Source organism: Notolabrus celidotus, chromosome 15, assembly GCF_009762535.1.
Source record: "Notolabrus celidotus isolate fNotCel1 chromosome 15, fNotCel1.pri, whole genome shotgun sequence".
Taxonomy (NCBI): domain Eukaryota; kingdom Metazoa; phylum Chordata; class Actinopteri; order Labriformes; family Labridae; genus Notolabrus; species Notolabrus celidotus.
Genome location: NC_048286.1, coordinates 5,181,118 through 5,194,003, shown reverse-complemented (window position 1 = coordinate 5,194,003; position 12,886 = coordinate 5,181,118). Strand labels below are relative to the sequence as shown.

General features: G+C 38.4%; 1 long non-coding RNA gene across 2 annotated transcripts in view; it reads right to left on the bottom strand.

Annotated features, from left to right (window-relative positions):
* LOC117826388 overlaps positions 1-12,136 on the bottom strand; it is a 31,237-nt gene extending 19,101 nt beyond the window's left edge. For both annotated transcript variants that reach the window (XR_004634030.1, XR_004634029.1), the window contains exons 1-2: positions 12,055-12,136; positions 7,441-7,489 (exon numbers count right to left, since the gene is read on the bottom strand). This is a non-coding gene — a long non-coding RNA (uncharacterized LOC117826388). The remainder of the gene's footprint in view (positions 1-7,440; positions 7,490-12,054) is intronic.
* Positions 12,137-12,886: the final 750 nt, after the last annotated feature.

Here is a 12,886-nt window from a genome sequence, read left to right as displayed (position 1 = left end):
TTTAATCTATTTTTTATTCACTCATCGTTTTATTGTTTTACTGATTTTATTTGTTTTACTGATTTGAATTGTTTTATTGTTTTAATTGCTTTTAGTAGTTTCTCTTTTGGTTTTTCTTCTTAAATTGTCTTGCCAGCCCATATACCCTCCCCTTGCTTTGTTCTCTTTATTGTGGGTTTTTATGATGTTAAGCACTTTGTAACGTCTGTTTTGATAAGTGCTTTATAAATAAACTTTATTATTATTATTATTATTAATGTAACAGTAGACTTCTCTTAACCCACCGTGAATGCGTCTCTCCCGGTGTTACGGTTTTAAAAGTGACCCTGTAAACTGGAGACCTTCAGCTGAACGTGTCAGTGTTTGTGGAGTTTACACAGCTGTTGAAACACAGAGGGAGTTCCTGGGAATGCAAACTAGTTTAGTTTTTATTAAGATTTCAAAATATCCTCATCAGATATTTAATGATCGTCTAAAGGCGTTAATGAGGGATGCATCCGGCTGAAAGTCTCCAGTTAACAGGGTCGCTGTTTAAACCAGAACACCGATCTCTGCCACGGCTTTTTGAGTTAAAAGAGATTTTAAAGCCGTGTTGAAACGTCTTTGCTACTCGCGCTTATCTCATCTCACGTGTTGACTAAAACACGGATTCAGTGTTTGTGTTGCAAAAACATCCTCATATATGCTGTAGTGATTTTTACTCAGTCACCTTTATGTAGGCCCCGCAAGCCTTGTGATTGGTCCGCTCGACAACATTGTTCTTCCTGCATTTTTTTTAACTGTTTATTTTGACTTTTCACAGCAGAGAAAAAAATAAATAAATAAAATAAGTATTTATATATATAAATCAAATATATTAAAACAATTATATATAACAATAATAATAATTATAATAAAAATGAATAGTAAAAATAAGTACTTCTTGTATTGGCTGCAGAAAACATAGCGGGACAGGAAATAGGCGGCCCGACTATCAGAGAGACCACACGGCCCTCAAGTGTTGCAGCGGAGTACTGCAGAGCTAAGCGGACACATCAACGCACAAGTATGTGGTGCTGAACTAACTGGTGAAGAAGGCCAGCTCAGTCCAGTACAGGAGAATTATGGCCAATCTGTCGTCTCTGATGGACATTTCTTTTCTATATATATTCTTGTTAAATTCTTGTACTGTACACCTTCTTGTTTGCTGCTGTAACTCCATGAATTTCCCCGCTGTGGGACGAATAAAGGAGTATCTTATCTTATCTTATCTGCCACAGCTGTGAAGGGTCAACGCAGAAGTATAAACCAGGCATTAGGGTGACTCCTACTCCTCTTCCTGCATCCACTACCTAACTCCCCAACTTGCACCAAACAGAGTCATCTGGTTATTAATGCAAAAAACAACAACATATATATATACATAAAATATCAGTTTGATTTAATAAGTTTAAGCATGCCGCAACAATCTTTTATGCAGTAGCAACACTTTCCTAACTGTTTTCACTAAATCAAATGTAGAAACAGGGACAGATTATCTGTGAATGACTTGATTGATTCATCACAGTAACTTAAGACTTCTTGACATGAGCGAATTATTCACAGCACTGGAAACACTTTCCACATTCCAATAGCCTATAAATCATATCATGTACACACACACACACACACACACACACACACACACACACACACACACACACACACACACACACACACACACACACACACACACACACACACACACACACACACACACACACACACACACACACACCCCAGATTAAGACTCTTTGCTCCGAGAAACATTATGAATGAATCCGTCTGAAGCTCAAAAGCTGCACTGAATCCTAGAGGATGCATCTAATCTCTGCAGCCTGGGATAATCCTGCAGCCTGAATCATCCCTGCAGAGGTGGAGGGGGACCTGCTGTATTATTCTCTGCTGTATAAATAAAGGTAGTGTGTAGGTATTCTCAACACGGTCTCCATTCAAATGGGCCAATAGTAGAGTAGCTGTATCAACATGCAGCGCTCCCTTGAGCCTGTGATAGATTACTCATGCTGGTTTGGGAATATATGTCGCTGCATTTCTTGCAGATTTCTCCACCTGTGTGTGAATTTGAGTCTATATGTATGTTCTACTTTTTATCACAACCTCCCAGCCCTCTAGACATTTCATTTACTGTATAGATGGATCATTGTCTGACAGCTCAGTCTATACTAAACCTGTTTATTTCCATCCATCCCTCAGAATAATCCCTGAGCTGGAGCAGGCTCTCAGCTCCGGCTGTGCTGCGTCTGTGCTGCGTCTTTTCTCCCATACATTTTAAAGCTAATGGTCTTTTCTTTTATGGACCAGGTGAGATCTGGGAGCATGTCTGCTTTTGTAGGGAGCTGATCAACAACTGTGTCTGCCGTTATATTGTTGTGTTGCAGGGACTAAAATCAATTCCGCGACAATTGCAGGGGAAAAGTAAAAACAGCAGATTGCCACCACACAAAGAAAGAAAGAAATGATCAGATTTTTTGGTGCTGATGTTTCATCCAGTGGAATGCCATTAAGACAAAGAAGGAGTTTGAGTAAGTGCAAAGACGAGCAGAAGTTCCTCTTTGTCCTAGCCAAGGACGTTGTAAAAGTATTTTTATATCACTGAAAACGTTTGCAGAGGTTTATCTACTCGGCCACAGCTGCAGGATTGTCCTTGACGAGCTGTCTTCAAATACCCTTGAACAGAGCTGTGAATACAGAAGCTGCAGAGTTGAGGGTGTGGAAGGTTTCATGCTTTAAGATGATTTGAAGCATCTTTAAACGTGAATCCTATGACTATGCGCTGCAGAAAACTGCTTATTGCCCTGTAAATGTTATCAAAGGGAGACACAGGGGTAGAAAATTGAGCTTAGGAGTTAAAAAAGGAGAATGTCAGTTGTGTTTTTATAGAAGGATTAAACAAGGGAAGGGAGACCGACTTGTAATAAAACTGGGAGAATCAAGGAGGGTTTAAAGGGAGCAGAAAGCTGCTTCTGGTGAAGTAATGAATATTAACTGGGAGCTATCAGGGCCGACCTTCTGTACAGTGTAATCCTTAGAATAAAGAACCACAGGGAGGAAAATGCAAAGAGAGAAGCAAACAACATCAAAAGTAGAGGAAGTGAGAGACTTTGGAGGGAGTAAAGGGTGTCCTATTTCACATGCATGCTGAAGAAGAGGAAGAGGAGGAAGAGGAATAAGGCACTCACAAAACAGACATGAACTAACAGAGAGGTGTCAGAGTGAGGGAGCGGCACATGAATGAATGCCCTGAGCTGTTGGGGTTTGGTCTGGGACCAGGACTTGGACCATGGAGCCTCTGGTTCCCAAGCCCAGTCCCTTAGGTTGCCAAAGGGGCGGCAGTATCTCAGGCTTAGATGGGCTGGAAACTGCAGATAAAGAGTGGAAAGCCTGAGGATATGAAAGTGGGGAGTCGAGAATGATTCCAATAAAGATATACATGAAAGTTATTAGATCACAGAGCTGGAGAAACTGTTGTTTTTGCCGTACCTGGCTTTAAGAGAGTACAGATTTCACTTTGTAAAAACATTGAGTGGTTTAAATCTGTTTATCTCTGGAGCCTTTTTAAATACACTTTCCATTTAACCGTTTTTTTTTTTCTGCCGTATTGATGAAGACGACTTGTTTCTTCCCCACAGCAAAATGATACGAGGCTCATAAATATCTTCTGTAAAGGTGCAACCCTTGCTCTGAATCTGTGCCCCTCGTCTGATCTTGAATAGTAGTAATAGAGATTGTTAGCCTTTTGTGTGACTCTGTTATTTACTATATCATGTGAACAGTTTTCTATTGTACCCTGTTGTGCTGTATTGTATCCTTTCACATCATATTTTAAAGGACCATATTGTACCAAATTGTGTCTAATTATAATGGAACATAGCACATTGTTTTGTATCACATTGATCGTATCATAACAAAACATAACAGAGCGTTACATAACAAAGTAATGTATCACATGATGTAGAATATCATATTGTATAGTAAAGTATAGTATCGAATCGTATCATACTGTATAGTATCTTAATTATTGTATCTTATCGTGTTGTATAGTATTGTAACATATTGTTAAGTATCCTATAGTATTGTATGCTAGTGTAGTCATGTATAATATTGCAACGTGTAGTACAGTACCGTATTGTAACATAATATATCGTGTCATATAGTACTGTATTGAATTGTAATGCATGATTTGCAAACGTAATGCAACGTAACGTGACATAAAGTAGCATAATGTAATGTAACATAACATATTGTATCTCTGGCAATACAAAAGTACTGTATCGTCATACATTGTATCATAGTACTGTATTGAATTTTATGTGTAAGTAGTAAGTAGTTTTGTTTAGGTGGTCTACTCCATAACTGTTGTGGACAAGGGGATTACCTTGTTGTATGTCACATTAGTGTAATACACTTTTTTTCCCTAAAGTAATGCAACGTAACGTAGCGTTATGTAATGTTATGTAATGTTATGTAACATAACGTAACGCATCATATCATATTTCATCGTATCATATTGTATTGTACCGTAATGTGTTGTATGGTATCGTATATTATTGTAACATATTGTAAAATAATTTATCTTATCATATAGTACTGTATTGAATTTTAATGTGTCATTTCTTAATGTAACCTAACATAACAAAGCGTAACGAAATGTAACAAAACATAACATAATGTAACGTATCATATTGTATAGTACAAATCATATTGTAGTGTCGTTTAGTATAGTAATGAAATATATCCCATCATATAATACTGTATTTTACTGAATTGTTTCAAAGCCTTACATAACGTAACATAATGTGTCTCATATTACTGTATCGTATCTCAAGAAAGTAGATCACATTGTAACATATTGTTTTGTATTGTATCATAAAGTTGTATATCATTTCATATAATATTGGCTACGTTTACATGAGACTTTTAATTCCTTTTTAATTCAGAATTGAAATTAAATCCTCTTTAAAAAGATTAAAAATGACCTTGTAAACACCTAATTCAGAATGAAAATGACCATTCCGAATTAAACTTAAATCCGAAGTAAGTGTCTGGTTTATTCTGATTTTAAATCCAAATTGAATAATTCCTCTATCATGTATAGGTTCATTCCGCTTTAAATTAATTCCGGTCGTTCTGCGCATGCTCGTTCCCTTGTCCTGTCGCGATGACGAACATATTCCGCGCTGGCGGGCTCATATATTTCAGGCTGAGGTAGAGCAGCCGTTGCACTAACCGGCTTTGATTCTCCAAAGTACGGTCTTCCGCCTCCCTTCTCCAGTCCTATATCTCTCTTCTCCTCCTCAGCTGACAAAAGTGAAGGAGTATGTTTGTGTCGAGCTGCTCATTCAAAACTATAAAGAAAATCAAAGCGAAAATTGAACGTATTGTGTGGTCTTCCATGTTGTAACCGAAAATGAAAGAAGCAGGAACTGGAGTCTGTTTTCTTCCGGTAAACGTAAATACGTCACGCCCACCCCTGTCCAATCAGAACCCTTCCTAACCCCCAGCGGAATTAAATAAAGACGATTAAACGTGTGTTCCATGTAAACCTCAATTCAGAATTACTATTTCCATGTAAACACGAAGGAGAATACTTTAATTCCAAATTATTTAATTCTGAATAATTAATTCTGAAATAAAAAACTTCATGTAACCGTGGCCATTGTAATGTATCGTTTTGTATGCTAACAGCATATTGGAATGGAATGTGTCGTATGGTATGGTGTAGTATGGTATGGTGTCATATACTATGGTGTCATATGGTATGGTGTAGTATGGTATGGTGTCATATGGTATGGTGTCGTATGGTATGGTGTAGTATGGTATGTTGTCGTATGGTATGGTGTAGTATGGTATGGTGTCATATGCTATGGTGTCATATGGTATGGTGTCGTATGGTATGGTGTCGTATGGTATGGTGTCGTATGGTATGGTGTCGTATGGTATGGTGTCGTAGGGTATGGTGTCGTATGGTATGGTGTCGTATGGTATGGTGTCGTATGGTATGGTGTCGTAGGGTATGGTGTCGTATGGTATGGTGTAGTATGGTATGGTGTGGTATGGTGTCGTATGGTATGGTGTAGTATGGTATGGTGTCGTATGGTATGGTGTCGTATGGTATGGTGTCGTATGGTATGGTGTAGTATGGTATGGTGTAGTATGGTATGGTGTCGTATGGTATGGTGTCGTATGGTATGGTGTCATATGCTATGGTGTCGTATGGTATGGTGTCGTATGGTATGGTGTCGTAGGGTATGGTGTCGTATGGTATGGTGTCGTATGGTATGGTGTCGTATGGTATGGTGTCGTAGGGTATGGTGTCGTATGGTATGGTGTCGTATGGTATGGTGTAGTATGGTATGGTGTCGTATGGTATGGTGTCGTAGGGTATGGTGTCGTAGGGTATGGTGTCGTATGGTATGGTGCCGTATGGTATGGTGTCGTATGGTATGGTGTCGTATGGTATGGTGTCGTATGGTATGGTGTCGTAGGGTATGGTGTCGTATGGTATGGTGTCGTATGGTATGGTGTCGTATGGTATGGTGTCGTATGGTATGGTGTCGTATGGTATGGTGTCGTAGGGTATGGTGTCGTAGGGTATGGTGTCGTATGGTATGGTGTCGTATGGTATGGTGTAGTATGGTATGGTGTCATATGCTATGGTGTCGTATGGTATGGTGTCGTAGGGTATGGTGTCGTATGGTATGGTGTCGTAGGGTATGGTGTCGTAGGGTATGGTGTCGTATGGTATGGTGTCGTAGGGTATGGTGTCGTATGGTATGGTGTCGTATGGTATGGTGTCGTATGGTATGGTGTCGTAGGGTATGGTGTCGTATGGTATGGTGTCGTATGGTATGGTGTAGTATGGTATGGTGTCATATGCTATGGTGTCATATGGTATGGTGTCGTATGGTATGGTGTCATATGCTATGGTGTCGTATGGTATGGTGTCGTATGGTATGGTGTCGTAGGGTATGGTGTCGTATGGTATGGTGTCGTAGGGTATGGTGTAGTATGGTATGGTGTAGTATGGTATGGTGTAGTATGGTATGGTGTCGTATGGTATGGTCTAGTATGGTATGGTGTAGTATGGTATGGTGTAGTATGGTATGGTGTAGTATGGTATGGTGTCGTATGGTATGGTGTAGTATGGTATGGTGTCGTATGGTATGGTGTAGTATGGTATGGTGTAGTATGGTATGGTGTCGTATGGTATGGTGTAGTATGGTATGGTGTAGTATGGTATGGTGTCGTATGGTATGGTGTCGTATGGTATGGTGTCGTATGCTATGGTGTCGTATGGTATGGTGTCTGGTATCTGTCATTCTTACTGTTTCAAAGGAAAAATCTTCAACCATAAATACTGACTGTTTTTATTCTTTGCTCCCAGTGAGTCTTGTTACTTACCCCATGGTCATCTCAACAAGGTGAAACTTGACTTTCATCGTGAAGGGTCCTTCAAAAAACAGCAGAAAATAGAAACAATGATGACACAACACAAACATTTGTGTTCATATCTTTAGGAACACTCTTGGTATCATAACAAAGACATCTTGTACATGAATTTACAGTCAATTGTAATTATAGTTTTGGGACCAGTGGGTTGTCTCACTCTGCAGCATCAGACCGCCCACAAGGCGCTAGGTAAATCAGAACACGCTCATTAAAAGAGAGGTTATTTCTGCAGATGGAGCTTTGGTCCCGAGGTCCAGTGACTAAAGGAGTACTTTAATATCTCAGGTGAGTCATCCCGCCTCCGCAGGGAGCATTTGAATCACCATCATTATTTTCACCTGAGAGGAAAGGTGATGGTAACCTGACTGTGTGAGCTGCATAATAACAACAACAGGAGCATGAGTCCTTTGGATGTTTAGAAGCTGGTTTTCTTCTGACTTTAGTTAGACCACACAGAGGCAGTGAACTCATCATATGTTTAATTTATAAAGTTGTTGTTTTTTTTTTACAGTTTTCATGCATTACCAGAACAAATATGTGCCCCGAGGCAGATAGTGGGATACAACTTAATTTAATTAATTACCCTTCCTGTCTCCACTGATCGTCTACTCGACTACTGACATTAAAGTTTGATACAGAAGCTATATTCCTGCCTAGAATTTCTCGACTTGCTGCAACAAGTACATCTTCTAGTTTTCATTCTCAAGTAAGCAAACAAAAAACAAGCAAAAAAAAAAAACTCCAAAAGTTGTTTGTCTAAAGTCACAATTAATAGTATTTAAAGGTGACATATCATGCAAAATTGACTTTTTAATGGTTCTCTACCTGAAATATGTGTCCCTGGCATGTCTACAAACCCCCCGAGAATGAAAAAAATCCATTCTGCCCCTGTTTTGATTTCTACACCTTTCTGTAAATGTGTGATAAACGAGCCGTTTCAGACTTCCGTGTTTTTGTTACGTCACAACAATATCCGGTCTGTCACGGAGTCAGAGCTCAGAGCTTGTTCAGCCCATAGACTGTATAAAATAATACTGAATCCCCCCTCCGTTTTTCATTACCTGCACACATGTGTGCTAACAAGGAGCTTAGGAGGGAGGCATGCTAGTTGTAGGCTGTCTTAATAAACACAGAGGTCGGTTTTACTCCCCACGTCTGCAGATTTGAAGATCTAGTGGATGATTTTTATTTATCATGGATAAGTGCTAGCACTAGTTAGCATAGCCACATAGCTACATGTTCGTAGCTGTGTACCAAGATACACGTCGACATACTGACAAATAAAACAACAAGAAACACTAAATCTGTGACCAATCCTTCAGAAAGGTCCTGCTACAGGCGCCTCTCCGTCAGGATCAGATTCTGGATCAGATTCAGAGGGTTGAAGTAACGTGATCTCTGAGCAGCCGTGTATATTCAGCCAACATGTAAACATTAGATCAACGTGCTGGAGAGCCGAGGCACTTCCACTCCCTGAGGGGGCGTGGTCAGAGAGAAAACAGAGTGTTCTGAGGAGGACTGAAGAAGAGGGTTTTTCAGGCATGCCAAAATCTGATTTCAAAGTGTTTTTTTGAGCATAAACTTTAAAGACATGTTTTGGGGACCTCTTAGACCAATATATATTGATGACAAAAGCGTGATATGTCACCTTTAACATTTTAAAAGAAACTCCTGAAAACTGTCTTTCAATGGTAATTAACATACTGATACCTTAATGTTCTTAATAAATGTACAGTTAGGCAGTGTGCAGGAGTTTGCAATTTTTGGAAAGACTGATCCCTCTACTTGACAACTGTCTTTTGAAATAGATATGTAAGGTATTGTTCTGTGCACACAGCAGAAATTCAGGGACAAGAAGATAAAAATTCGAGTGGAGGAAGATTATTTTTTCCATCATGCACTTTTAGGAAAAAGACGAAATTCAATGTTGAGAGAAAAAGACAAAAATATTAAATCACATACAAAGTGCAGGAGAGAGATAGTGTTCACTAGCGAGTGAAGGAGCGCTATGACCCCCAAACTGTTTTAAGCAGAAGTGCGACATTGACCCTGTTGGCTTTATTCTTGAAATTAAATTTTCACTTTTTTCCCCAATATATTAACTTTATTCACAAAATTGTAATTAAACTTTATCCTTGACATTTTGACTCTAAATTAATAAAAATCTCCCTCTTCTTATCATTTTTTTGTTATCCCTGGTCCTTATACTCTTTGGTGTTGTGAAGTTTTTTTTCCTGACAAATTATACAGGTACCAAAAAAAGAATATGAGCTACAATTTAACACAAAGGGGGCGATAAGAAGCATGCTGCAACCTGCTTAAACATTTTTAAAAGCAAACTCAAAACCTATCTTTTTATTCTTGATTTTAACTGAGTCTTACTCTGGCAATAGTCTTATTCCATCTTACTTCATTTATTATCTGGTTCAAATTTTTGACACTTTTTAAGTATACGCTGACTTATTTCAAATTATTCTAGACACATATATTATTTGTTTAGTTCATTTTTATTTTTAATTCATTAATTAACTTATTTTTAATTATTGTGGATTATTTCATTATTTATTTAGGTATTATTTGATCTTATGTTCTGATTTTTCAGATTACCTCAGCATTTTATTATTTATTCTGTTTTATTTTGCTGTATTTACTTTTAGTGTAACATCTTAGTTTCTTTTACTGGTTTAGTCTTTTAGTGTTTTATTATCTTACTAATTTATTTTATTTTGATGAATTTTAACACTTTATTTTACCTCCAGTGTTTCATTAAGATATCATGACAGCGTTTTCTCAGTTTGTTCAGCAACTTCTTTTTTATTTTTCATTTATTATTATTATTATTATTATTATTATTATTATTATTATTATTATTATTATTATTATTATTATTGCTGCATATATCATGTTCCCAACCTCATATGGATTGTGGGGTTGGTTTTCAATCAATCAATCAATCAATCTTTATTTGTATAGCGCCAAATCACAACAAACGTTATCTCAAGACGCTTTTACAAACATAGGAGGTCTAGACCACTCTATGTCAAATTATGAACAGAGACCCAACACCAAGACAGGGTAAGACTCAGTCTGACCCAACCTAAATCCATCATGAGCATTGCACATCGCAGTATTTAGCTAGTTACAGTGGTGAGGAAAAACTTCCTTTTAACAGGCAGAAACCTCAGGCAGAACCAGACTCATGCTAGACAGCCATCATGCCTCGACTGAGTTGGGTCTGGAAAGACAGATAGAGGGGAGTAAGAGAGAGAGGTGATAGTGAGGAGACGAGTCGTAGAAGCTGTTGCCGCTGGAGTCCAGCACGTCCGTATCAGCTGGAGTCCAGATCGTCCACAGCAGGAGGACGTCTACGGCAGCTCAGAGGAATCTACGAGACAATGGAGCTCAGGGACTCCAGAAAGGTCTATGGTTAGTAACTTTAATGGGACAGGTGAGCTAGGATCCCAGTGTGTCAGTGTGCCAGTTCCCCCGGCAGTCTAGGCCTATAGCAGCATGACAAAAGCTGGTCCAAGCCTGATCCAGCTCTAACTATAAGCTTTATCAAAAAGGAAAGTTTTAAGTCTACTCTTAAAAGTGGAGAGGGTGTCTGCCTCCCGGACCCTGACTGGTAGATGGGGTTTATGGGGTTGTGATTGAGGGATCTTCTTACTTTTTAGTATTTTTAATTTATTCTACTTTTATCATTTTATGTACAGCACTTTGTGTATATGAAAAGCGCTTTACAAATAAAGTGTGATTGATTGAACACGGTCCGTATAGTACATTGTAACACAAGTTTCACGTCTGACAAAGAAATTAGTTGATTACAGTTTAGGATTTAAGAGTAGCAGCTAGAGGGGCCATGTGATCTCTGGCCCCTCTGGACACGGCCCTGGAGAGGCCCTGATGCTGGACACTAAGAGATTTTTTATCAGTGTATGGGTAACTTTTTAGTGTACGTGTCTCCATGTTTGGGCACATATGTGGTCTGCATGTTGTGTAACTTGTTTGTTTGTTTTATCCATGCAGCTGGAGTCTTGTTTAGTTAAATCAGTAAAATTGAATGAGTAAAGTGAATCAAACATTCAAACATTCAAATGCCTGCTGTCTCAGTTAGTCATCTGACTCGAGAGAAGTTCTTCAGGTCTGTTGCTTCTGCATCTGACATTAAGGCATCCTCTGTTTCAACTCAGAGTGAACTACAAAGCGTTAAATTATTGAGGCAATCACAACGATATCGAAGTTTGGATTTAACAGTGAGCTAAATATTACAACACAGCCCAGAGAGACAGTGATGTTTAGTACCAAGCAGCATGAGTACTTCCTGCTATCCAACAGAACAACTCACAAGTTTCTAAACAAACAGGCATGTCTTACAAAAGCCAGAAGAATGAGTGCTCAACAGATGGAGAGGCTGTGGGATTTTCTGACCTCTACACTGAAGTGAATGAACAGTTTAAAACAAAGGAAGGACCTGACAAACATTTTAGCAAATCTACAAATGCAAAACATTCAACACCTTTAGTATAAAATCAAGTATATTACGTGTAAAGCAAAGAAAATCTGTACCTGAGTGGAAGAGCTATGAGGCAGGTGTGCTTCTTCCTCTTCTTCTTTTCTTGGTCTTTATTCAAGACCACAAAACAAAGAAAGCTCAACATTGCCCCCTGCTGTACCGGAGTGATGCTTTGACTTTTTATCATGCTCAATCTTCGTATGTTTATTTCCCAGTTATTTCTGAAGCTTTTTCATGTGCTGGCAGTGAGCAGAAAGGTAAAGCTTTTTATTTTTCTCTTGAAGAAAATTGTATCTGAAGGGGTTAGAAAGCAATACCATGGGAATCATTGCATACATGTATAATACATAAAAAAGTGCATTTCAAGAAAATGAAATAAAGATTAGAGTTTTACCCGAAATGACAATCAATATAATTCTTAATAAAAGAATATAACACAGGGGAAATTAGTATAATAATAATAAATAGATAAATAATACTTGTTCTTTAAATAAATCTTGAATCAAATCTAAAGCATGTGCAGCTTTTTTGTGTAGAAAGGTAAAGCTCATCATACGGGTCAGTTAATGATTGGCTGACTGAGAGAATATTGGGAAATGTAGTCCAGTTTTAACAAAGCATTATGCTTTTAATTTCAACAAATCTAAGTTTCTTGATATCTATCTGCATGTCTGGATTCAAAATTATGTCCTTCTTCAGGATAATGCTTTGAAACAACTTTCATAAACACATCAATGTCTGTTACATTACAAACATTTTAGCTGGATAGCAACAAACGGTTTATTTTCAGGGGAAAGGTTTAGAAAGCACTCCAGCGGATTAGTAGTAGTTGCTCTTGCTGCCAGAAGGGGGAGACAAAAGTTCCACTATGCATGTCTGAAATTG